Genomic DNA, 21,749 nt, shown 5'->3' with positions numbered 1-21,749 from the left:
AACTAATAACTTTATGCAATGTCAGTTACGGCATTAAAACAGTCCACCTTTAATATAGCATGCTATTAATGATTATGCATTAGAGATATATAAATTATCTGAATGGCATTGCTTAATTTGATACCTAATTTGACACATACTTTTTTTTAACATCTTTATTGGAGTATAATTGCTTTACAATGCTGTGTTAGTTTACGCTGTATAACAAAGTGAAGCAGCTGTAAGTATACATATATCCCCATATCTCCTCCCTCTTGTATCTCCCTCCCACCCTCCCAATCCCACCCCTCTAGGTGGTCACAAAGCACCGATTCATTTCTTTTAATGGCTGAGTAATATTCCATTGTATATATGTGCCACATCTTTTTTATCCATTCATCTGTTGATGGACACCTAGGTTACTTCCATGTCCTGGCTATTGCAAATAGTGCTGCAATGAACATTACGGTACATGACTCTTTTTGAATTACGGTTTCCTCAAGGTATATGCCCAGTAGTGGAATTGCTGGGTCGTATGGTAGTTCTATTTTTAGTTTTTTAAGGAACCTCCATACTGTTCTCCATAGTAGCTGTATCAATTTACATTCCCACCAACAGTGTTGTTCGTAGATTTTTTGATGATGGCCATTCTGACTGGCGTGAGGTGATAGCTCATTGTAGTTTTGGTTTGCATTTCTCTAATGATTAGTGATGTTGAGCATCCTTCCATGTGTTTGTTGGCAATCTATATATCTTCTTTGGAGAAATGTCTATTTAGGTCTTCTGCCCATTCTTGGATCGGGTTGTTTGTTTTTTTGATATTGAGCTGCTTGTATATTTTGGAGAGTAATCCTTTGTCAGTTGCTTCATTTGCAAATATTTTCTCCCATTCTGAGGGTTGTCTTTTCATCTTGTTTATGGTTTCCTTTGCTATGCAAAAGTTTTTAAGCTTCATTAGGTCCCATTTGTTTATTTTCATTTTTATTTCCATTTCTCTAGGAGGTGGTTGACGCATAATTTTAACGCATGCTTTAGATTTATTCATTTTTCCAGATGTTTAATATTATACTTCTAGAATCAAATCTATATAGCCACATCTATCTGAGCTTTCCACATAATAATTTGCTGGCAGTTACATTAAATATTTGCACTTGGATATTTGAAAATAAACAGGAAAGATTTCTTTACAAGGAGTGAATATCATATATGAGTTTTTAAATAAGTAGTGTGAACCTGAAGTGGTAAGGGTAGTCAATTAAATCTAGTCCCTATCTTTAAAAAAATTTTTTCAGCTTCTTATGAAGACCAATATGGCCATTGAGTGTGATAGTATATACACTGACTGCCTTTGTTTTGGACTATCTCTTTTGAGCATGTTGGTATGGAGAACAGCCTTAAAAGGGAGTCTCCCTACAGGGCAGAAGGCTGGCTTGTTTACTCTCCAGTGCAATAAAGATAACATCTCCCTCCAGGGTGAAGTTCTGTCAGGTTTGATTTCATTTAATTATAAAAGATTCAGGTCCCCTAGACTCAGGGTTGTTCATGTGTGGGACATAATCCCACTGAGTACACAGCATCTACCTGGGTCTTTCACAGCACAAGGCGAACCAAGGCAAACATAAATCTCATGTTAATTTCTGTACTGTGAATAACAAGGTCCTTTGCCTCTGACCCAGGAGTCTTGCCTCTCTGTTTTGTCTCTCTATCTAGGAAACTGTGGCAGACTAACTTCCAAGTAGGGTTCTTGACAATCAACAGTTTGTTGCTTAAACAAATATTACACAATCAAAGGTAAGCTCTTGCTTCATTAAATTTTTCACTATTCTGTGGATCTCACCAATCTTTTAACTACTAGAAGCTTCTGTACATGCATTTCCTTCCCCTAGAATGCCCTGCTCCTTGTAGTTGGTCAGGAATATTTATTGAGAGATTGCCATGGGCCAGTTGGTGTGCTAAAAGTTGACAAGACCTCATGGTTTTTACCCTCATGGAGAATTTAATCTGGAGGATCCACTGGTTTACTAAACTCTGCTTTGCCCTTAAAGACAGAGCTCAAATCTTATGTCTTCAGAGGAATCCTTTCACTCATTTCTGCTCAGCTGTTCTCTCCTCTGTGCTTCCATGTTGTATTTGATCCACATCATGGCTTAACTCTCAGTCTCAAGTTAGTGACCATGTCTCATTTATTTTTTATCCTCATTACCTACCTCCACGCCTGAAACCTACTTGGCCCTACGTAAATGTTTAAGGAAGAAAGAAAGGGATGAACAATAAAGAAGCATACAGACTCTATACACGGCTTAGTCTGTTCTCATGCTAAGGACAAGATTAGGTTGAGGCTTTGACTCATATTTTATTTCATTTGTTTGTACCTTGTGTCCTAAATGACTTAGGCACGATTCAAAGCCCAGAGGCAAGATGCCATCTTGGCACAAGTCCTTACTTTTTACCCAGAGAGTTACAGATGACCTTTGATTAGGAGATACAAACCTGGTATAATGGAAAGGGCATGTGCATTAACAGAAGCGGATTAAAGGCTGGGCCCTGGGTCTCCAGCATAAGGGACACTAAGACATGAACGAAAGTGTAAGTGATGGAGAAAATTGTTTTCTCCCAGGATTTCTCTCTGGAAAAATAAAGTGTTGGGGAAAATTCTTTAATACATTGAGGGGATGAGGGAGTAACAAAGTAGCTGATAACAATTACTAGCTTTCTCAGAAAATGGAACATATAAAGTGCAGAGCTCTGGTTTCCATGAGGGGTATTAGGTTTGAAGCCAAAAGGAGAAAAGCTACTGCTATTACGAGTCTTTCTTCTCCACACCCCTTCCTCCAATCTCTCAGTGTCTCTGCTAAATAAATGTTGAATAAACAGTTTAAATTTTTCAGCTGGTGGTGTAGTCGAAGAGGAATGAAGTGGGGATTTTACTCTGGCCTTACATTTGGAGAGACACAGATGTGCTTCAGATCTTAAGTTTGGGAAAAGAGCTTAACCTCTCCAGGCAGAACCAGCTACATGATTTATGGAGGCCAATGCAAGATTAAAATGTGGAGCCCCTTGTTCAAAATGATTAAGGTTATCAAGATGACAAGAGTAAAGCATTAAACCAAGCATAGGGCCCTTCTACGCGGGGGAATCTGTCAGAGTGCACTTGCCCTGTCTCTGGGCTCCAGATGTCTTGTGTGAAAAGTGTTGATAAAAATGACTCCCTCACAGGGTTCTTGTAAGGATTACATGAGTTACCAGGTGAAAGTGCCTAGTCTATTGTAAACATTCAGTAATTATTTGTTCCCTTCTTTCCCCTCTCTTTTCCTCTCCTCTCTCTTTTCCCCACACCCTTCATTATAATAAGGGTAATATATTAAATACACCTATGATATTGGTTAAATTAACTGTCAAAGAAACACATATAATGTACTTGTAGATAATGTTAGGGATAATTTTCTATAATAACAAAGATAGTACAGGAAGATTGAAATCCATGAATTAAATCACTTCGTAAGTCATAACATAAAATTTCTCCCCATCAATTACTTTTAATGAGAATTAATAGGAATCAATTTTTCTAGTGCCATATTTTGCAATTATACAATACAGTGCTGGAATTAGACTAAAGATCTTTTCTTAGTTCAATTCCATATAGATTAGAGCACTCTGCTTTAATTATCTTAGAATTCACTGCACATTCACAAAAGAATGGTATCTCCTGTGTGTATATTTTTAACAAAGTATAAATCAAAAGAATTGGTTTTATTTTGTTTATTTTTGTGTAGTCAGTCTGGACAGTAGCAGAGATACCCTGCATACCAAGTGTCCTGAATATGAAACTTAAGTATTTTATATGAAATTCCCTCATGAAAATATTGAAAAATGCCAAAGCATCTGTTATGTAAATTAAATATCAGCCTTGGGCAGCTATGAATTATGGGTCATTCACATTATACTGTAACATGTTTTACTTTCTCTTAACTAGCACAAATTCCCTCTAGACCTAAGAGTCATTCACAATCACATATTTAAGTACAGAAAATGCAAATGACAATGCTTCTGAAACCCAGTCATAATACCAAAAAATACATATTTTATAATCATTGAAAATTATATTTTCAATAAATTTTCTGATGTTTTTGTTTTAATAGTTGTCAAAAGAGTTGATGCTTTCTTTTAAAATGCTCTGCCTGAAAAATATAAGGGATATAAAATTGAATTAAATTTTAACAGAATAAGAAAATATCCAATGTATCTTATAAAGATGACCATTATTTCAGTTTATAACGTGGTTCATGGGGGAAGTATGGACTGGGAGTTTGGGGTTAGTAGATGCAAACTATTACAGATAGAATTGATGGACAACAAGGTCCTACTGTATAGTGCAGAGAACTATATTCAGTGTCCTGGGATAAACCATAATGGAAAAGAATATAGAAACAGAATGTATATATATGTGTAGCTGAGTCACTTTGCTGTACAGCAGAAATTAACACAACATTGTAAATCAAGTATACTTCAATAAAATAAAAATAACATGGTTCCTGTACTAAAAGATTCACTCTATCTTCATAAAACTTAACAAAAATATTGTATATATATTATAGACATATTATGTATATACATATATATTTTTAAATAATGTGTGTGTATCCAAGAAGAAGAAAACATCCTTGATCTTTTCCTATCTATTGTTTATTGGAATTTAAATAGCCCCAAAAGATAGGTAATCTTTTGTTCTTCTCTGGTGTTACATAATAAAGCCTTCTTTGCTAACTTCATCACAAGCAATAGCTGAGTGGCATAAGAGCTTCCCCAAACCCTATAAATATAAATGCAATCACATAAGTCTGTTTAATTCAGAATGAGTATAGTAGTTCCTATTCTGCCTACCTCTGAGGGTTGTGATGAGGATCAATGGAGATAAAATGAAAGAAAGCTTTCTGGAAGTTCTAAAGCTTTTTATAAATGTGTGGGAATACAGTAAAAGGTTGACATTGTCATGTCTAAGTATTGTCAAACACCACGTATTAAATGGATGGTTTCTTGTAACACTGTGTTATGTATAAAGTGCTAAACTATTTAAAACACTGGCTCCAACACTGTGTTTTCAAGTTATGATGATATAGTTTATATCAGAAACTGTGAACTCTCCATGGAATATGATCCTTTTCCTAAGTACCCAAAAGAATATTTGTTACTAATATTAATGGCTGAAAAAACTTTTATTTTGTTTTACTTGTAATGTGGCACTAGTAATGTAGCTTTCACCATGGACTAGTTAATTTAATATTTTTTTAACTCCAAAATACTCACTGTTGGGGCTTCCCTGGTGACACAGTGGTTGAGAATCTGCCTGCCAATGCAGGGTACACGGGTTCGAGCCCTGGTCCGGGAGGCTCCCACATGCCGCGGAGCAACTAGGCCCGTGAGCCACAACTACTGAGTCTGCGCGTCTGGAGCCTGTGCTCCGCAACAAGAGAGGCCGTGATAGTGAGACACCTGTGCATCGCGATGAAGAGTGGCCCCCGCTTGCTACAACTAGAGAAAGCCCTCGCACAGAAACGAAGACCCAACACAGCAAAAATAAATTAATTACTTAATAAAAAACTCACTGTTACGTAACGAATATCATAGTCATTTTCCCCAAATGTTTCTAAATGTGTATGTTGTTCTTTTACAAAAATAATATACAAATATAATTCATATAATTTGTATTTTGTTTTAAACTCTTTAATTAGATATATTAGAAATTTGAGAATTCTTAACTACACCCAAGGCCTGTACCAAAGTTTTAAGCCATATATCTTCAATGTTAAATGTTGAAATACAGATTGCCAACAAACACATGAAAGAAAGCTCAACATCATTAATCATTAGAGAAATGCAAATCAAAACTACAATGAGGTATCACCTCACACCAGTCAGAATGGCCATCATCAAAAAATCTACAAACAATAAGTGCTGGAGAAGGTGTGGAGGAAAGGGAACCTTCTTGCACTGTTGGTGGGAATGTAAATTGATACAGCCACTATGGAGAACAGTATGGAGGTTGCTTAAAAAACTAAAAATAGAACTACCATACCACCCAGCAATTCCACTACTGGGCATATACCCTGAGGAAACCATAATTCAAAAAGAGTCATGTTCCACAGTGTTCATTGCAGCTCTATTTACAATAGCCAGGATATGGAAGCAACCTAAGTGTCCATCGACAGATGAATGGATAAAGAAGATGTGGCACATATATACAATGGAATATTACTCAGCCATAAAAAGAAATGAAATTGAGTTATTTGTAGTGAGGTGGATGGACCTAGAGTCTGTCATACAGAGTGAAGTAAGTCAGAAAGAGAAAAACAAATACCATATGCTAACACATATATATGGAATCTAAAACAAAAAAATGGTTCTGAAGAGCCTAGGGGAAGGACAGGAATAAAGACACAGATGTAGAGAATGGACTTGAGGACACGGAGAGGGGGAAGGGTAAGCTGGGACAAAGTGAGAGAGTGGCATGGACTTACATATGCTACCAAATATAAAATAGATAGCTAGTGGGAAGCAGCCACATAGCACAGGGAGATCAGGTCGGTGCTTTGTGACCACCTAGAGAGGTGGGATAGGAAGGGTGGGAGGGAGACAGAAGAGGGAGGACATATGGTGATATATGTATATGTATAGCTGATTCACTTTGTTAAAAAGTGGAAACTGGGGCTTCCCTGGTGGCGCAGTGGTTGCGCGTCCGCCTGCCGATGCAGGGGGGCCGGGGTAGAACTGTATCAGAGGAACTAGAGATAGCAGAAGTGTTATCTAGTTCAGAGGCCAGAAGCAGTATTGTTCTGAATACAATCAAATGTTTGATTTCTTTGAATGACCGAATGTAACTCCTATACATAGCCAATGAGTAAACATGACCAAAAGCTGACTTTCCCCGCTCGGTTGAAACCTCCAGCTAAATGAATCATAGTAGTTCTATGAGAAAGTGAGGGGAAAACCCACCAATAACTAGTCAAGAAATTTTCTAGACTAACTGAGGAAGTAACTGGGGGGGGAAAGAGGCAGAATGCCTAGCAAATCCATTGTTTTTCTGATGGCATCTCCTATGTGCTCCAAATCACCTAAGAGTTCCTTGGATTGGAGAGTGTATTACATTGCACTGATTGCCTTTATTCAGTTAAGAGTGGAAACTGCCTGGGGACAAAGTCTCACCTGGCATTAGTAGTAGCAGTGGATTTGGTGAGTCAGGTGCCTGGGTTTGAATACAGTATCTGCCATTTTATCTCTATGAACTTGGACTAGTTATTCCATCTCTTTGGGCTTCACTTTCATTTTTGTAAAATGAGGACAATATTACTATCTGCCTCGTAAAATTATTGTTGGTATTGCTTGTATTAACTCATCCATCTAAAACCCTATGTCCAGGCCCAGGCATAATTACTGATGATCAATAATTATCAGTTGCTTGGGCTTCCCTGGTGGCGCAGTGGTTGCGCGTCCGCCTGCCGATGCAGGGGAACCGGGTTCGCGCCCCGGTCTGGGAGGATCCCACATGCCGCGGAGCGGCTGGGCCCGTGAGCCATGGCCGCTGGGCCTGCGCGTCCGGAGCCTGTGCTCCGCAACGGGAGAGGCCACAACAGAGGGAGGCCCGCATACCACAAAAAAAAAAAAAATATATATATATATATATATATTGTAATAAAAGTGCTTTAATATATATTATTATCTTGCTACTTAATTGTTTTCCAACTAATTTGTTTTATTACTTAAAATAGTAAAAACATTGCATCTTAGAATATTTTCAATTTTCTTCTCTTTTCTTGGCATGTCTGTGACCAAGGTCCAAATATAAAGGAACACTACAGCCATTTTCTTGCTACTTCTGATTTTTATATTTTGCTTAGCATTTTTTCCATATAAATTTATATTTATCAGAAAGCATATTCTCAAAAATGTTCACCGTTAAATAGGGATCTAACTCCACTGACTAATTAGAAGGTATAGATGATTTATAGTGATATTCACTGTGGTATAATCATATACATAAATAATTATTTCTGTGTTTGGTAACAGATAAATATGGATATTCAGGAAAATAAAACTACATTCTGAAGTTAACATATCTGAAACAGCAAAAAAAGACACTGAGAAAATTATGAACTTTGTCTCCTCCTGAGTGTCACTCTCTCCTCTAGAATGAGTGGATTTCTGAAGGACAGTCCAGTCTTGACATTCCCTAATGAGATGACTCTGCTTGCGCTTTGCCAGTGGATTTTGACAATTCAAACAGAAAATGCTGATTTAAAAAAAATCACATCTGGACTTTCTGCTTTAAAACCTCAAGTTGGTCATCTGCTGACCACCATACTAATCACCATGAAACACTAACTTCTGAATAACAAGAAAGTGATGTAGCAGGAGAAATAGAAGAGGACTTAATGTGTATGGAGTGTCCACTAGATATTAAGTATCATAGTAAATGACTTATATTGAGTATTTTATTTAAAGAGAATGAGATATCTCTTTAAATAAAATATCTGAGAGCTAGAACACACACTACTAATGACTTACTTCCTAGATAAAGATGAATACAGAAATATGTGACAGTGCTATCTAGTGATTTTTTACTTAAGAAATTACAAATAATAAAGAACTATGATGATAGTCATCAAGACTGTGTAGTATTGAAGGTAGGATAAACATATAGATCAATGGAACAGAATAGAGAAAACAGAAGTAGATCCATATATGTGTGTTCAGCTGATTTTTGACAAAGGTGCAGAAGCAATTCAATGAAAAAGATAGTCTTTTCAGTAAATAGTGTTGGAGCAATTGGGCAAAATAAGGGGGAAAAAAAGAAACTTGACCTAAACTTCACCTTTTATAAAACTATTAACGCAAAATGGATCATAGATTTAAATGCAAAATGAAAAACTATAAAACTTTTAGAAGAAAACATAGAAGAAAATATTTTTGACCTGGGGTTAGACCATGAGTTCTGAGCTATGGTACCAAAAGCAAGGGGGAAAAATGTCAATAACCTAGACTTCATAAAAATTTAAAACTTTTGCTCTGTGAAAGGCCCTAAGAAGATGAAAGACAAATCACCGACTGGGCAAAAAATGTTTGCAAATCACATCTCCAGCAAAGGATTTGTAAGCCAAATATATAAAGAACTCTCTAAACTCAACAGTAGGAAAACAAGCAATCCAATTAGGAAATGAACAAAAGACTTGAACAGACCACTCACCAGAGAGGATATGCAAATGGGAAATAAGAACATGAAATGACATTTAATATCACTGGCCATTAGGGAAACGCAAATTAAAGCCACGATGAGCTACCATTACACAACTATCAGTATGACTCAAATGAAAAGTACTAACAATATCAAGTGCTAACAAGGATGTGGAGCTACTAGATCTCTCATACACTGCTAGGGGAAATGTAAAATGGTAGAATTACCCTGGAAAACAGCTGAGCAGTTTCTTATAAACAGTCACCCATACAACTCAGCAATTGCACGTTTGGGTATTTAGCATAGAGAAATGAAAACTTATGTTCACACAAGAACCTGTATGTAAATATTCATAGCAGCTTTATTTATAATAGCCAAAAACTGGAAACAACCCAAATGTCCTTCTAGGAATAGACAAACTGTCTGTGCTGTGGAATGAAAAGTAACAAACTATTGATAGATGCGACAACATAGGTAGAACTCAAAGGCATTATGCTAGGTGAAAAAAGCCAGATGCAAAAAGTTACATACTGTAGAATTCCATTCCTGTAACACTCAGTGACAAAGTGACAGTGATGAAGGACAGATGAATGTTGGCCACCTTTTAGGATTGTGAAAAGGGTGTGAAAATAAAGGGTTAGTGTGAGGGACTTTCTTTGTGGCAACAGAACAATATCCTTATTGTAAGTTGTTATACAAATCTGTACATGTGATAAAATTTCAAACACACAAAGGAAAAGAGAGCATGTAAAAGCTAGTGAAATCTGAACAAGTTCTGTACTTTATTTAATGGTATTACACCAATGACAATTACCTGGTTTGATGATTTAGTATGGTTACTTGAGATGTTATTAGAGAAAGCCAGATGAAGGATACACAGGAAATTATCGTACTATTTTTGCAACCTCTTGTGAGTCTTAAATTATTTCAAAATAAAAAGTTTTTTTAAAAGTAATGTATGATGTGATCAGAATATAAATTTACTTCCACCTGCAACTTCAAGTCTATATGAATATCTATACTGGTTTAAAAAAAATCTTGACATATCTAAGATGTTCAAATGCATACTACAACAAATACAGAAGGAATGAGATTTCAGAGTGATTTCTCTAATAATCAAGTCTTTTAAAAATAATGTTTACAAAAACAGGAAAAATAATAATTCATTAGCCTGGCAAGAGCTTTGGAAGATAAGGAAGGAGAGAGTGAGGAGATTTGAACCTAATACCAGAAGTTACCATTGGAGACAAATTTAGGGAAAATAGACCCAAGATAATTACAGTTATTAGGAAAAGTGCAGTGATGAGCTAGATTAAGCAATGAGTTTCATTTAGTGAGATTAAAGCCAAAGATTACAATTTAGACTTCAAATTGCTGTTTCTGTTATTTGCTGTCTTTTTAAGTTAATGATTGAGCTACTTTGGAATTTAAAGTTCTGGTCTTTTTCTTTTTTTAAAGCATGGAAAGTCTTATTTCATCAGGTGACAAGATTTATGACATACCATCATTCTTCGCTAAAAATTTCTCTCAAAATTCAAGGAGTCCCTTTGCAATTGGAAGTATCCTGTGATCATTATAGTGTTCATTCATGTGAAGTGGTTTACAAATTGTTTTAGCATCTTGGAAATATAATTGGCCTTGGCTCATGATTTCCAATGATTCTCCTATCTATAGAGAGTAAACGTCTCCAAAGTTACAATAGGGAAGAAACTTACAATCTCCCTAGATAACTTTTTTCTGAAGAGGATTTGCTAACATTCTATGTCCTTCCTCTAAATTAAAGATTGTAAGGCAATGACATCAGAAAATTGGGTATTTGTGATATGGAAGACAAGGATCAGTTCTTGGATGGATATTCAATGCACAGATTATAGACAGTGATGCAGCCACCATTGCAGCAAATGGACTGCAACTACATATTTTGAATTATTGAAGCAGTGCCTTGAAACTATTCAGTAGATTAGATGTATTGCCTTCCTTCTTGAGATTGATGAGAATTCAGCTCTGCTCACCACACTCCAGCGCAGAGGACTGGAGGACATTTAGCATGCTGAGAAAGGTCAAAGTAAGCCTGTATCAGTTTCTGAAACTAAAAATTCAAAACTCCTTGCTACCCATTAAAATGAATGAAGAAAAGCTATGTTGTGATGTGTAGCATCCTGAAGACTTGCTAGAAGCATAAAAGGAAGGAAACTTCTGTGGCTCAGACCAGGAAATGCTTATTTGTCTCCTTCCAGAGCATATAAAGGATCACAGTGCTATGCACTGTCTCACTCCTGAAACATTATTGGATCAAAAGTTATATGCAGCTTAAATAATGGAAATTCCAACATAGAAAATCCATTACTATATTTGACCCTTCTTTTTTGGCAGATAGTACAGAAACAAAACAGCAAAGTAATTTTGCTATTCAAATTGATTGTGAAATGGATTTTTCATACCAAAGGCTGGAGTCAGATCTCACTGTAGGCAAAAGTATAAAAATTTAGGAAAAACACTAATTCTGCAGAATATTAGGTTTCTGAGAAAACATTTGCCACTAGTGATGAAATATACTTAACTCTCAAGTTGAGCTTTACTCTGGTCAAACCACCACAGTTCCAGATTGTACGACACGGTTTAGCATGTGTGGAATACCCTTTGTCACATGAAAATGGCTGTTCTTCAAGCTGAAATAGTGGGAATTTGCTAAAATGGAGATTTTTTTTCTTTGCTTGTGTGCTTCTTATTAGCATGTCAGGCTGATCAGGACTAGAATTCTACCACTCTCTTTCCTGCATTTTCTTTCTCCTTCTTCTGACCCCTCTAGCATTAGAGATCACAAAGGGCTTGACATAATTATTAAATAATTGGGCTTCTGGAAGAAGGAAATGTGACAAGTAATGTGCTATACACACACACACACACACACACACACACACACACGAACACACAATTTCTTTCCTTTTGTTTTCAATTTCTTTCCTTTGAGTTTATATCTGAAATTCTGTTTATTATCCTCAGTCAAATTAAATAACAAGGATCAAAATAAAAATCTTCTTTGAGACCCCATAATTGTTCATCTACTGGAGAAAGGAAGCCCCCAGTATTTATTATCAATAATTTAGAATGACCATGGTAACAAAAAGAGCTAAATTAGTCAATTAGGTTGTGTTGCATCCTTTTTTATTGATTAATATTTGATACATGTGTAAGAATATATGTAACAAATTATTTATGAGACACAATGAATTGAATGGCTACTAACCTAGTCCCAACTTATGAACATTGCAAATAATGTTACATCTACCTGTGTGTCCCTTCTGTGTACCATTTTTTTGCCTTTCTATTACCCAAAAGGTACCACTATTCTGAAACTTGTGTTTATCCTTCCCTTGCCCCCCAACCCAGTAGTTTTATCACAAATGTATTTAGGTCTAAAGAATATACTGTTTGATTTTTTTAGTTTGGAGATTGTAAAAATGGTAATCTAAAGTACACATTTTATGATTTCCTTTATTTAAGTAACATTTTGTTTCAATAATCCATTGATGTTGTTGCATATAATTGTAGATCATTCATTTTCATTGCTGCATGAAATCACATTGCATAAATTTACAATTTAATGATCCATGATCCTGTCAGACATTTGGGACATTCTGTCACCCAGTTAACCAGACCCTTATCATCACCCATTTAAGTTTCAGTAATCCTGACTACCAATAGGCTAAAAAATTTTTTCAATTAGAACAACATTAGCACCATGATAAATTACAGTCCTTTGTAAGGAATAACCCAAGAAAGCACCTTAGATCCTTCTGGTCATGGGATGCTTAGCCTTTTAGTAAACCATACTGGTTCTAATATTTATTCCTTTTCTTTTTGGTACACAGGTTTTGTAACACTATATTGTGCTTCACATTTACTTTGAATGAACATGGTCTGAGTTTTGAAAGCTTGAATGGAGAAATAATTTCCATAATGGAAAGAACTTGTACTTGGATCAGTCCCATCTGGATTTAAACTCTGGTTCTGCCACTTTCTAGCTATCAGATCTTGGATAATTTATTTAACTTCCCCAAATCTCACTTTCTTCCTCAATAAAATGGAAACAGTCATACATATTCATAAGATTGATTTTTTAAAAATTTTTCTTTATTTTTGGCTGCATTGAGTCTTCCTTGCTGCGCGAGGGCTTTCTCTAGTTGCGGTGAGTGGGGGCTACTCTTCGTTGCGGTGCGCAGTCTTCTCATTGCAGTGGCTTCTCTTGCTGCGCAGCACGGGCTCTAGGCACGCGGACTTCAGTAGTTGTTGCATGCGGGCTCAGTAGTTGTGGCTCGCGGGCTCTAGAACACAGGCTCAGCAGTCATGGCACACGGGCTTAGCTGCTCCGTGGCATGTGGGATCTTCCCGGACCAGGGATCAAACCCGTGTCCCCTGCATTGGCAGGAGGATTCTTAACCACTGCGCCATCAGGGAAGTCCCATAGATTGATATATTATTAAAAACATAATATGTTAATGCCTAGCCTAATGTCTGGCACACAGAAGGCATTTAATAAATGTTTAAGGAATAAAGGTTTGAAGAATGAATCGGCAAAGTGGTGAACAAGGAGGCAACATGAATGCCTATGGAGCAAAGAAGGTAACCTAAATGTGTGAATCAAGTGAAAGAAAATACTTAGTTGTGGGTCCTGTTGGAATAAGGGAACAAATGCCCTGTATTCACAGGGCTGCCACATTTACACAGAAGGTTGTTCTCTGGAGGTGCACTATATGACAGCCCTGGTTTTCTTACATAACCATAAATTTAGAAGCAGCAAGTCTGCTACAGCTATTCTACAGTGCTGTCAAAAACTAATGTTCATTTAAGCTATCTTTCTTCTGTGTACTAAGCATGTAGTTTTTGTTCTCATAATTACAGAATGGCTACTGCACCTCCATATATCTGTGTTCCAAGCAGGAAGAAAGCAAAGGGTCATATGTTGTCATCACACAGTTTCTCCTCTGGGCTTCCCTTCCCAAAAAGGTCCTGTTTATATTATCTTTGACCAAAACTGTACCTTATGGCCAATCCAGCCTACAACCCTGACTAAAAAAATCAAGTGTTTTAACTTTCCAGCCTCTATAATAGAAGACAGAAATTTTACAAACATATTATCCCTTCCACTGAAGGTTAAAACAGAAAACTTTTTTTTAAGTTTAAGGAAATTGTGCTCATGAAACTTATATATCACTATGTATATTACATTTTATTACAGTTTTGACTAGGTTGTTTAAGGCACTACATAAATAACTCAAATGGTAAACATTTTGCAAAATAACTGATTTCTTAAAGATTATACTGCAGGCCAAAGTATGTGAAACAAATAGAGGAAGAGGACAGGAGGGAACAATACAAAAGAAACATACTAGGAAATCGAAGGTATTAGAACATTCTCTAACACCATACACAAAAATAAACTCAAAATGGATTAAAAAACTTAATGCAAGACTAAAACTCCTAGATGAAAACAAGCAAAACGCTCCTTGACATAATTCACAGTAGTATTTTTCTGTCTCCTAAAATATAAGAAATAAAAGCAAAAATAAATAAATGGGACCTAATTAAACTTAAAAGTTTTTGCACAGCAAAGGAAACCATTGACAAAACAAAAAGACAACCTACTGAATGGGAGAAAATATTTACAAATGATATGACTGATAAGGGGTTAATATCCAACATATATAAACAACTCAGACATCTCAACATTAAAAAGCAAACAACCCAATTTAAAAATGGGGAGAAAAACTGAATAGCCATTTTTCCAAAGAGGAAATGCAGATGGACAACAGGCATATGAAAATGTTCAACATCACTAATCATCAGGGAAATGCAAATCAAAACCATGATGAGATATCACCTCACACCTGTCAGAATGGTTATCATCAAAAAAAACAAAAAAAAGTTGCCAAGGATGTGGAGAAAAGGGAGCTCTTGTACGCTTGTTGGTGGGAATGTAAATTGGTGCAGGCACTGTGGAAAACACTTTGGAGGTTTTTCAAAAAACTAAAAATAGAACTACCATATGACCCAGGAATTCCACTCCTGGGTATATATCCGAAAAAAACAAAACACCAATTCAAAAAGATACATGCACCTAAATGTTCATTCAGCATTATTTACAATTGCCAAGATATGGAAACAATCTAAGCAACTATCAACAGAGGAATGGATAAAGAAGATGTGGCCACTGACAGATGAATGGATAAAGAAATGGGGTGTATATATATATATATATATATATATATATATATATATATACACAATGGAATACTACTCAGCCACAAAAATAAGATTTTGACATTGGCAGCAACATGGATGGACTTGGAGGACATTATGTTTAGTGAAATAAGCTGGACAGAGAAAGACAAATACTGTATGATATCACTTATATGTGGAATTTAAAAAATACAACAAGCTAGTAAATATTGCAAAAAAGAAGCAGGCTCACAGATATAGAGAACAAACTAGTGGTTGCCAGTGGGGAGGGGAGGGGCAATATAGGGGTGGGAGAGTGGGAGGTACAAACTACTGGGTGTAAGATAGGCTCAAGAATGTACTGTATAACATGGGGAATATAGCCAATATTTTGTAATAACTGTAAATGGAAACTAACCTTTAAAAATTGTATAACAAATAAAAATTAACAAATAGAATTAAAAAATTTTTTAACAGAACCAACAAAAATAATAAATAAATAAATATTTTTTTAAAAAAGAAAAGGAAGATATAGAAGCGAAAATTGAATTAAATAGATGACAATAGTTAGCAACCATCTTAAGTGCTTGTTTCTCAAAATCAAAGTCAACTTGCACTCAATCTCATCCTCCCAGAGTGTTGATGAGGGTGCTGCAGAAGAGAAAACAATCTATAGATGCTTCAGCCTCCACAAAAACCCATACATAATAATTTTCAAATACGAAAAAAAATATTGATTTTATTATGCTATGTAAGAATATTGACCACAGTCTAAAAAAAACAATGTTTTCTCTATCTGAGCAATTCAAAACAATTAATAGACATTAAAATGTATTCAGAAGAAATCTGTTAACAATATACTATGTATGGATATTAAAGTGAATCAAGGATCCTTTGCTCATTTTCTCCCTTTTTTTCTCTCCATCACTTCTTTTTTATTCTCTTTCCCTTGCTCTCCTTTTCCCTAAATATGCATATATAAACACACACATATTAATCCAAATAATATTATATTTCTTTACAGTATTTTAATAACATACATGCACATTTTAATTAACAAATACGCATTTGTAAATAAAATAAAGTATTAGAATATTAGAGCATATGGTTTAATGTAAGGGAACAAATGTTTTCAAATTATTCCTTTTCGTTCTTACATTTTTTTTAATGAGACAAGACAGGATGGCAATAACATGTTCCACTGTCTAGTCTTCCCTTTATCCTAACTTATAGCATTATGCATAAATAAAAACAGATACAGTTTTCCACACACTTATAATGCAGCTGTAAACAGTCACAGGAATGTTATGTCCATTTAAGGTTTATGTCTCCAACATCTTAGTACTATAGTAATAGTTTTTATTTTCAACAACACATCAAAATCCACTTTTAAAATTGTACATATACTATGATTCTACAATTGTGAATATGTTTGTAATCATAATGTAATGAACATATTTAAGAGAAATTCAAGAACAGTATCTAATGTTTTATCACAGTAGTATAGTCACATTTTAAATTCTTTAATTCATTTGACAATTTTTTTGAACACATGCTATGTGCCAGATATTATGACTGCCTCTTTTCTTCTCATGTTAAGCCTGGGGTCTGTCTTAGTCTCCACTCAATTGCTGGCATCTAACTAGTGTCTGGCACATAGTAAGTGTTGAATAAGCATTTGTCGAATGCATGAATTGACATTCATCTTAAAAGTCTGTTTCTGTTTTCTGGTCTACTTCTTAGTCACTGTGAATCTAAACCTTTCTTTCCAAAAGAGTAATCCTTTTTCTTATAGCAGAATTTCAGGCTTGAAGGGTGGTTGCCTTTGTTTTCCAGCTATCTACACGTGTGCCAAACTGCCTGAGGCATTACTTGAGTGAATTCTGAAAGCATCTCTCTTGGTCCTCCCAGTCACCATTACCTGAATTCAGTTCACTAGCCAGAATCTTCTTGGATATCTTCTCGGAGGCATTCTGTTGTGCAAATCAAGCACTTTTAAATACAAGCATCATTGAATCACCCAAAAGACTGCTCAACCAAAATTATCCTCCCCACAGAGGGTAAAACTTCCATGAACGTCCTTTTTAGGCTCATTTTCTTACAAATACCACTGGTGAGTGTAACATTAAATTTCAATAATTTTATAATAAAGAAGTTTATCAGATTGCTTTCCTCTCTGAGAGAAAATATTCAGGGCATGTTGTGACTACCAGGACGTGCCACATTTTTCTCAGGGATTCTAGATCTATCTTGTACATTTAGCAGTAAACCATAATATTTTATGTAAACTGTTTTGTAAGGTTAAGGGTCATATAAAATGAAGTTAGTGAATGTTTTCCTTCTAAGAAAACAAATGTTGTATGTGAAAACATATTTACTGGATTACTAAGGTTACAACTGTAATATATCAAGACTCTGTGAGTTTCTGTTGCATATTATATACTTGATTAATGTCTTAGGGAATCATTGTATAATAAGAAGTATTATAAAGTAAAACGTTTAAAATATATAGGAAATGTCTAATTCTATGTTGGAACCAACTGCCAACCCACCATGAACTATGGCCTAATTTTATGCTTAATTATGAAGCAGCTACAGTATGAATTATCTCTCATCAAAAACCATTCCAGGTCAATGAAGTTCTAAATAGTTCCTGAAGCTATCTCCTCCCTCACACCGTTCATGGGAACCTATATTTTTACATACCTATAAATGTTCTCAGAAGCTGTGAATCCCAATCCTGTTCTATCACTAACCTACTTTATAATTTTATGTTGCTTTCCTCCCTGCAAGTTTTCTTCCCGGTACAAAAATGAATTTTAACCCAATATTTTTCTCATGAGGACATTGTGAGATTTAATTAATTAATTAATGTATGTAGAACATTCTGGGAAACTCAGAGGCAAGATATTGTGTAAATATAGAGTATTATACTAAAGTTTCTAAACTGGCTTAATTATACAACAATATACATTTTCAATATGAATATTTTGGCACTATATTCTCTGTGCCAATATTATAATCTAAAATAATTATAGTAGCTTTACTTTTCAAAAAAAGACATCTTTTTCTTAGAATACCAAATGCCACTAGTCTTTTAGCTGTGGTTAAAATGACAGTCTTAGTAATTTTCTATTAGGAACCAAAAGTCATATATAACAAATTCAAAGAGAGTGAGGAAAATGACTGCCACAGTTGGTCTTGGCTGTGGATGTTTATCATGACACACTGACACCATTAGCAATGCATTAGTGTTCTAAGGGTGGGCTTACCATGGTTCTACACAGAGCCAAATTTGAGTTCAAAGCAAAACTTGATGAAATGGTGTTTATGTGGCAAGAGGCAACAATTTTAAGGGGTTGGGAAAACTCTGAATGTCACAATGACAACCCTAAATTTTCTTTCGTTTGTTCCACCAAATTGAAAGCAATAGCAACCCATCATCCACCTATTATGCATTGTCCCATAACTTGTCAGCTGCTAAAATAATTGTCCAACCACTTGAATATTTTCAATATATTCCAGCAAGCGATGGCAGGGTCAAATTCCCTCAAAGTATAGAATTTATGATCTTAGAATCCACTTCCTTTACTGGCTGAATCCCTCATGCATATATATTTAACACCCTACTTCTAATAACAGAATTATTTGAACTCATAGTGCCTGTCATCTGTTATTCTCAAAGTACTTTACTAATAATAAATAATCTGTGAAATTTGTCTCTGCTGGGTATTACTACTTCTGTTTAAGCAGCAAGTCCCTGAGGTTGGTCCTGTCTATTACCACCAAGATGTCTGATTAGAGGAATGAGGAGTGGAACTGGGTACCAGGGCCAAATTGCAAGGTGGGTGGCTGGTGATTCTGCTGCTTTCTGTGCTGTCAAAACAAAAAACAAACAAACAAAAACTTCCAGCTATGGCTCCACACGGGGACCAGTTTCCAAGTCTGAATCCCTCAGCAAAACAACTGTGCAATGAAGCTCAGCACAACAGTGGCAGATCCAGGACCAAAACACGGCCCTAATCCACACCTGTTCATCGTACCTTTAACCTGCACTTGACTCAGTGCTCCTAGCTTCAGTGTTTCAATTCCTCTCACCCAAGAAGCCAACAGAACACCAGAATGACAACTCCCTTTTTCTGAGATGAACAAGTGGAAATCATAATAATCTTAGAGTATTGGCAGGAGTAGTATGTCTTGTTTATTTGTTTTTCTACTTTGGGGATAGTAACAGAATATAAAAATAAAGTTTCATGGATAATAAATGTAAAAAGGGAAGCATAAGATGGTCAGGTGATCTCCAAAGACAGCTTAATAAAGATTTGTCATTTCAAATATTATGTAATACACACCCTCTTGAGTTTTTTGTTGTCGATTCTGAGCAACTCAAAATTACTATATATTCATTTCTATTTGTGGATAATGCCTGAGTAACACTATCAGCATTAAATTTGTCTTAATTAATTTCTAAGCTGCTTGGCTCTTTCTTGCAAACTTTCCTTAACCACTTATGCAGATAAGGAAATGTGATTCTCATATGAAGATGGAAATTCTTCAGATTTGTGAGGATATCAAGTGTCATAAGGATATTCAGAGTCTCCAAAATTAATATTAGTCTTAGAGTGCAGTCTTTCTTTTTTAAATCAAAATGTGAAAGATCCTGGAGTAATTGATACTGTTCAATTATCAAGTAAAACTTCTGAGCTCACATTTTTATATCCTTTCTTTCCCAAATTCCACACAGTAAACATTTAAAGTAAAAAGATCCATATCAGCACTGAAAGTGGTTAAGAATGCTGTTTGCAGACCAGACATTTTGTTAAATTTCAGGACAAAACATGGGTGAAGTCATATTCAAAGTGCTGACATAGCACCTTTGTGAAAATTAGGGCAGGACACCTTTTGAGGAGATAAAGCTCTGAAAGCACATTCATATCTCTCTAAATTTTGAAGAGCCCTAAGATTGCATTGTTGATTTCTCCTCTGTCTTACCCTACTCGTTAGAAAGTTCTCATGTCTTTAAATATCATCTTAGCACTGACAGCGAAATTTGTGTTTTCAGCTTCATCTGCCTGCCCTTGTTCTTGATTCATGTATCTATTGTCTTATCATATCCACCTCAATAGGTAACCAGCCTATCAAAGTTAACAGGGCAAAAAACAAACAAACAAACAAACAAACGAACAAAATTCTCTCAATTCCCCTACCTCACCCAAACCTGGTCTTTCCCTTTTCAATGAATGGCACTACCTTTCACACATATATTTAGCCCCCAATTCTAGATGCCATCTTTAATTCTTTTCCCATCTCCTACTGCAACCCTGAAGCATGTTCTGTTGGTTGTTTGTTTATAGTAAATCTTCATTCAAACTATTCTCACACCCTCTGCTGTGACCAGCTAATAGAAGCCGTTATCACTATCATTATCATCATGACTTATACAGCAGCCTCCTAATACTTGTCTCGGCCTCTATTCTTGCTCCCTATACAGTCCATTCTTCACACGGCAGAGCGATCTTCTCAGATTATAAATCAGACCCCAGCGTTGCACAGTTCAGACCCCTCCAACAGGTACCCAACAGAGAATAAAATTCAAACTTATCATCATGGTGAACGAGGTTCTGCGTATCTGGTCGCTCTGTAGTTCTCAGACCTCATCTAAAATACTCGGATCTCTGGTTCTCTGCCCTCCTAACATTGGTCTTTTGGTTCTTTTCTCAAAAATACCAGGCTTGTTTCTGCCTTAGGGCCATTAGACTGCTCTCGGCATCCATGCCCTCATGCTATACATGTTTATTGAGCACCTATCATATGATAGGCTGTTTGATGCAAAGGAGAAAACAACAGTGACTATGGAACCTACTTCCAAGGAGTTTACGTTCTAGTGCCTAAAGGAATTCTCTATCATCTCTCATCAGGACTCCTGAATAGTCTCTTAACCCTTCTCTCTGCTTCTAGTCTTACTCCCTTTAAATCCCATGCTTCACACAGCAGTCGGAGGGTGCCAAGGTCCACAGAGAGACTTTCTTTGAAGATTCTATATAAAACAGTGTTCCTCTCTCCGTCTCAGGTCCCTATCACTTTCTATTCTTCTTTATTTTTTTCATGGCCATTATAGTAATCTAAAGCGGTATTATAGGGCTTCCCTGGTGGCGCAGTGGTTGGGAGTCCGCCTGCCGATGCAGGGGACGCGGGTTCGTGCCCCGATCCGGGAGGATCCCACGTGCCGCGGAGCGGCTGGGCCCGTGGGCCATGGCCGCTGGGCCTGTGCGTCCGGAGCCTGTGCTCTGCAATGGGAGAGGCCACGGCAGTGAGAGGCCCACGT

Source organism: Physeter macrocephalus, chromosome 4, assembly GCF_002837175.3.
Source record: "Physeter macrocephalus isolate SW-GA chromosome 4, ASM283717v5, whole genome shotgun sequence".
Classification (NCBI taxonomy): Eukaryota; Metazoa; Chordata; class Mammalia; order Artiodactyla; family Physeteridae; genus Physeter; species Physeter macrocephalus.
Note: the sequence above shows the minus strand (reverse complement) of the source record.